The sequence below is a fragment of the Dipodomys ordii genome, unplaced genomic scaffold (assembly GCF_000151885.1).
Source record: "Dipodomys ordii isolate 6190 unplaced genomic scaffold, Dord_2.0 Scaffold99, whole genome shotgun sequence".
Classification (NCBI taxonomy): Eukaryota; Metazoa; Chordata; class Mammalia; order Rodentia; family Heteromyidae; genus Dipodomys; species Dipodomys ordii.
The window spans coordinates 2,603,546-2,610,301 of NW_012267315.1; the positions used below are offsets into that span (position 1 = coordinate 2,603,546).

At 42.2% G+C, this 6,756-nt stretch overlaps 1 pseudogene; it reads left to right on the forward strand.

Annotated features, from left to right (window-relative positions):
* Positions 1-1,732: 1,732 nt before the first annotated feature.
* LOC105993695 lies at positions 1,733-3,469 on the forward strand (annotated as a pseudogene).
* The last annotated feature ends 3,287 nt before the right edge of the window (positions 3,470-6,756 follow it).

The following is a 6,756-nucleotide window of genomic DNA, read 5'->3' on the forward strand; positions in this document are numbered from 1 at the left end:
GACCTGTAGGAAGGAAAACCTGATGATTTTAGACATTTTCTCTTTTATTTTTCCTGCCAGTCCTGGGGCTTGAACTCAGGGCCTGCACCTAAGCTGTTTTTTTGCTCAAGGCTAGCACTCTATCACTTGAGCCACAACTTCACTTCTGATCTTTTCTGTATATGTAGTATGGAGGAATTGAACCCAAGGCTTCATTCATGCATGCTAGGCAAGCACTCAATCACTAAGCCATATTCCCAGGCCTTGTAGGACTTTTGAAAGCTAGGAAAGCCACTATACCACTCCCTGAGCCAAAACCCCAGCCCCATCTTTCAAACTGCTTTACTGAGATAAAATTTATGCAATAAAGTTACCAGTTTAAGCCGGGTACCAGTGGCTGATGCCTATAAGCCTAGCTACTCAGGGGATTAAGATCTGTCTTTGAACAGACTGGTCTGTTCAAAGACAGACCAGACAGGAAAATCTAATGGATCACCAGAAAATGGGAAGTAGAGCTGTGGTTCAAAATGGTATAGTACTAACCTTGAGTGAAAAAGCTCAGCACCCAGGCCCTGAGTTCAAGCCTCATGACAGATTAAAAAAAAAGATACCAGTGTAAGGTACACAATTCACAGGTTTTTAGTATATTTACAATGCTGTGTCACTGTATCTCAGGTGTAGAATATCCAACAACTCCTCAAATCCTGAACCTGCCCCAATCAGCAGTTGTTTTCAACTCTTCCCCCAACCCAAACCATAAGCAACTTTCTTCCTGTTTGTATGTATTTGTTTGTTCTAGACACTTTATACATGTGGAATCATATAGTATTTTGGATCTAGTTTGTTTATTTTTGGCAATGCTGGGATCAAACCTAAGGCCTTACATGTGTGCTAGGAAAGCAACCTACACTGAGCTTTCTCCCCAGCCCCAGAATTGCATTTTTCTATTTCAAAGTATGAACTCATTAAAAAAAATCCTTTAAAGATTTGGGGTATAATTCAGTGGTGGAGTGCTTGCTTAGTACGTGTGAAGCTCTGGGTCCCATGCCAGCACCACAAATACAACCATAAATCCTGAAAAAAAAACAAAGCCCTTTAAATCTCCTAATCCACAGAAAGCTAAAATCCCTGATTTATATTCTCACCTCTTCTTTTGCTTTAAAACAAGTCCATGCAGTCCTTTAGCTCAGGCATTTTGACTTGCAAAATCATTTGCTCCTTGGATGTTCTTCCTGAGGGCTAGAAGAACCACACAGCTGTATTTGTGGAGTGCTTTCAGTCCTGTAGAATTTTTATTAGTTTTCCTACCACCTTGGCTCTGTGCCATAGAAACTCTTTGCTCTGGGGCTGGGGGTATAGGCTGGTGGTAAAGTGCTTGCCTAGCATGCACTGCCGGGCCACTCTACTGACCTTTAAAGAGGTTTCTGGAGACAGGATACCTTAGAGGGGAAGGTCTGCTTCTCAACTATGTAAATCTTGTGGCTAACACTAGGATTTACAAGGCTATACTTAAGAAGCTCTTAAATGGAAACATTTATCAACTCAATCAATAATATGAGAAAAACATCAGGCTGTTGAAATGTGAAAGAAGCAATTAGCTTGGAAATGGCTACTATTTCTCTTGATGGTGTAACTATTGTTCTGAGCTTTGTGGAACACATTATTCCTACAATTGATTCTTCAGGGACAATCCCTGTGAGGAGGCCTAAGGCCTGATGTGATTATCAAAACTCCTCCCGGGAAAAATGCCACGATGAAGGAGGCAAAGTGGCACAATGGTCAGGGCCAGAAACCCCCATCTGGGTCTGAGTGGCTGCTCTTCATTTCCTCCCTCACTAATCTAGACAGTCCTTTTGAGCTCATTTAGGTGCAGTTAGCTGACTGCAGGATAGAAAACAGTACCTGTTTGATTATGGCTGAAGGAGAACACAAAGTATAGTCAACACCATGCCTGGATCATAGTAAGCACTCAGCAAATATAAACTGATGAAATTTGTTATTCAAATTCAATGATACTTTAATGTTATTCAAATTGGAGGGTAGTAGACACAAGTATATAAGAAGATCACCTAACACTGAGAAACCTCTGGAGGAATCTTCAAGAGGATGAGGGTAACTAAAAGCTTTGAGAGAACAGTGTGAACCAGAACAGTGATCATTCCCACCAGGGGACAGATGAAGAAGCCTTCTCAGAAAGCTGAGAGATACTTGAAGGACAGCAGACAGGACATTAATACAATGTCTTTGTAATGATGATGCTTATTCATACTGCTAGTGCCTCTAACACCGTGGAAGCCTCTGCTTGGGGGATTCTGATGCTGGTGAACTGTTGTACTTAAATTGTACTGTGTGATATGTAACAATTAAAAAACAGGACTTGTCCATTGGTATAAAGACGAAATTGGCATATTTGATCAGAGAAAGCTTGAGGGGCCCTGGATAAACATATTTGATCAGTCTAAGAGAGATAATATCTAGTTTGGTATAGTTAAACTTATGACCTCTCCTGAGGATAAAGGAAATAATTATTCCAAAATACAAAAAGGCCACCCACAAGACAGTGTTCTTACAGAAACGAAATGTCACTTTATATTTAGCCCAAGTCAAAATGTACCAGTTCTTCACATTTCTGGCTTCAATTGACCATTAATGCCATGAATAAAACTTCCTTTTGTATCAAGGAAGGCCCTTCTGTACAAAATACCCTATAATAGAATTTGGTAAGACTTGCTGCCAGCTTAGAAGGTACAGAAGTATAACTCAGGATAAAACTAGTCAGCAGGAAGATGAGATCTCAGAGAATGAATTAATGTTAGACCTGAAATTTATGGTCTATCATGAGTGCTTATGCTTCAACAGTGTAGATAACCTTAGTAACTGTTGTGCTGCAACGAGACTCAATTTGTCTAAAGGAAAAAGACATTGGCATTGGCCAGTTTTTCTTTTGTGGAGGAAAGGTGTATCATGCTCTAAAGAAAAATTAGGTACATCCTGAAGCCGGACGGCGAAGGAGAGAGGAAAACTTCAGAGGGGCCAAGAAGAGCATTTCTGAGAACAGAAGCTCCGCATTTCAGTTCAGTTCCTGATGTCCTCCCCTGAAAAGCTTCCCTCTCATGGGGACAAATGAAAGTACAAGGCTCTACCAAAACCTATAAGGATTGCAAAGTATGGCCAAGTGGTGGCCGAGATTGGGATTGGATAGAAACAGGAATTGAGCACTCTCCTGGTGTGCAGCCTGCAGATGTAAAGGAAGTGGCTGAGAAGAGTGTACAGACCCTAGTGATTGGCTGAGGGATGAGTGAGGCCTTAAAGGTGCCCCCACCTACTGTGGAGTACCTCGAGAAACAAGGCATTGATGTACGGGTCCTCCGGACAGTGCAGGCAGTGAAAGAGTATAATGCCTTGGCTGCCAAAGGGGTCAGGGTGGGAGGCGTCTTCCATTCCACCTACTGATGAAGTCTTAAGAGGAGAATAAACCATGAAGCAATGAAAGAAAAAAGAAAAGGAAAAGTTAGGGAGAATGGTGTCTCTTTTTCTTAGTAAATTGACCCATCAAAATAAGGGATTAAATATGATCTCCCCCCCAAAATTGTGATGACAACCTAGTGCTATTAAATGCTGCTGATATGGCTGTGGCTGCGGCTTTTATTCCGTCCGTAGACTTGTAGCAGGTGTCCAGAAAGAACTTAGCAAGCTGGCTTGTATTTTCAACAAAGAGACAAATGTCACGGCTGTCATTTTGGAAGAAATAAATCAGGATATGAAGGAGTTGATAACAGGAATTATATCAAATTGAGCAGCCATAGATTATTTGCTGTTAAAAAAATCACTTGGGGTATAAACACTTTGAACGACTGTGTTGCTTTAAGATAACAGGGGCTGGGAATGTGGCTTAGTGGTAGAGTGCTTGCCTAGCATGCATTAAATTTCTCAGTACCACATAAACAGAAAAAGAAAAAAAGCTGGAAGCGGTGCTGTGGCTCAAGTGGTAGAGCGCTAGCCTTAAGCAAAAGAAGCTCAGGGACAGTGGCCAGGACCTGAGTTCAAGCCCTAGGACTGGCAAAAAAAAAAAAAAGGATGAAAAACGAGCTACAGCAGCTCAAAAAGGACTGAGCAAGTTAAAAATCAGTAAAAATCAGAACAGTTTTCCTGGCTTTTTCCCCTTCTGGACCCAATAGCTTCTATCTTAGGGATTGTTCTGCTAGCTCCCTGCCTATTTCAATGTTTATCTTCTAGAATCCAGTGTGTGATGACTCAAGCAAACATAAAAATCATGCTTTCTCAAATAATAAAACAGGGAGAATTATGGGAATCTCTGGAAAACAAACTGTGAGGTCTGACAGGGAAAGAGAATTGGAACACCATCCTCTAACAAGACTCTCAGAATGCTGGGGTTGCCCTGGAAAGATCAAACAGTCTTGGCTGTACAAAGATTCACATTTCTACTTCAAGTGTGTGTTCATCAGGCCTCAAGCTGTCTGGGAGACAAAGACTTATACAAAATGTAAGTTGTTCACTGCTTACCTAAGGAAGTCATTTATCACTTGTATACAAAATTATGTCACATGTTGGTGTTCAGTCACTTCAAAGATATTGGTACCTTCCTTTCTGCACGTACTCCCCTGTACTAAACTCAATAAATACACTTGTTAATGGGATCTTGGGCATCTGTAGCCGGCAGAACCCTTCAGGTCCCCTGGGGCCCCATAACTGTACTGCCCCCAGTTGTGGTGGATTGTGACAGCTGACTGCAGGATAGAAAACAGTACCTGTCTTTTTTTTTTTTTTTGGCCAGTCATGGGCCTTGAACTCTAGGCCTGGGTGCTGTTACTCAGCTCTTCAGCTCAAGGCTAGCACTCTACCACTTGAGCCACAGCACCACTTCTGGCTTTTTTCTGCTTATGTGGTGCTGAGGCATCGAACCCAGGGCCTCATGCATGCAAGGCAAGCGCTCTACCACTGAGCCACCTTCCCGGCCCCACAGTGCCTGTCTTGATTCATGGCTGAAGGAGAACACGAAGTGCAGTCAATACCATACTTGGCACACAGTGAACACTCAGTAAATATAAGCTGCTGATACTTTAATGTTTTTCACATTTTCTGATACTTTAATGTTATTCAAATTGGAAGGTGTTGGGCACAAGTGGCTTGCCCTTGTAATCCTAGTTACTCAGGAAGTAAGATCTGAGAATCACAGTCTAAAGCTAGCTCAGGCAGGAAAATCCATGAGACTTACCTCCAATTAACCAGCAAAAATCTAGAAGTGAAGCTGTGGCTCAAGTGGTAGAGTGCTTAAAAAAAATTAAGGCATAGTTCCCAACTCCTGAGTTCAAGCCCCAGTACTGGTACACACACACACACTCACACTCACACACACACACACACACACACACACACAAATAGGAGTGTATTATAAGTATGCTTATCTACACAAAGGCTTAAATATCCATGTATTAAAAACGTAATTATCAGTGCACTATTGTTAGGAGATGGGCTATTATGAGGTAATTAGGTCTCCTCCTGAATGAACTGTCATTACTACGGCAGTGTTTTTGTTTTGTTTTGGAGTAGGCTGCTATAAATGTGAGCTGGGCCTCCTGTTGCTTTTTTGCGTCTCCCTTCTGCCTTCACCATGAGATTCTGCTGCACAAAAACCCTCACCAGATGTTGTGCCATGCTCCTGGACTTCCCAGCCTCCAGAATTGTGAGCCAAATTGATTTCCATTTAACATAAATACCCAGCTTCAGCTGGGCCCTGGTGGCTCATGCCTATAATCCTAGCTACTCAGGAGGCTGAGATCTGAGGATCACGGTTCAAAGCCAGCCCGGGCAGGAGAGACCGTGAGACTCCTATCTCCAATAACCCCCCAGAAAACCAGAAGTGGCACAGTAGCTCAAGTGGTAGAGCGCTCGCCTTGAGCTGAAGAACAGTGCCCAGGCTCAGAGTTCAAGCCCCATGGCAGACAAAAAAAAACACAAAAAACCCCCCCATAAATACCCAGCTTCAGATACTCTTAACAGCAGAAAGCAGACTATACCTGTCTATGAGCTTCAAGGTGATCTAAGGTGAATCTAAGAATCTTACCATTTTCCAGTAAAGAAACTGGAAACACCTATTATCCTCTGCAGATTCTCTTCTCCAGCATCTCTGAATACTGACAGAAGAAGGGCCTCCTCTCAATGAAGAAGGATCCACTTTGTTCTAGGTCATGTTTCACTGTTAGTTTGAAACCTGAAAAAAGCATCCCTGTAAGTTCCACCAATATGTCAGAGCACTTTGCCTCTGGAGAAGCACAAAGCCCTGGGTATAGCAGGTAGTCAAAAAACTTACCATAGTCAGAGCTTCTCTTTCCAGTACAATTATTAGCTCTGATCATTTCAAACATTCTTTATATGGCCTCCAAATAAGTCATACGAACACAAATTCTATCAGAAAACTGCATAGCCATATAGCCTACGTAATTAATTGGTTCTCTCAAAGTTCCTGCCTTGCAAGACTGTTACTAACACAGCAATAAGCTGACATTTTCTAAAAGTTCCTTTCTGGAATTACCTCATTCTAGTAATCCCTGACTTCATCCCCCAAATGGAATTCCAGTGAATAAACATCCCTCTGGAAATAGGTCTAAAACTCAAATCCATCCTGAAACAGCAATATCTTTTCCTGAGAGTGTTCAAACGCACAAACTTGGAGTTCTTGAAAAAAATCCATTTGGAGCTGGGTGTAGCAGTACATGCCAGTTCATGCCAGCACTCTAGAGGCCAAGTCAGGAGGAC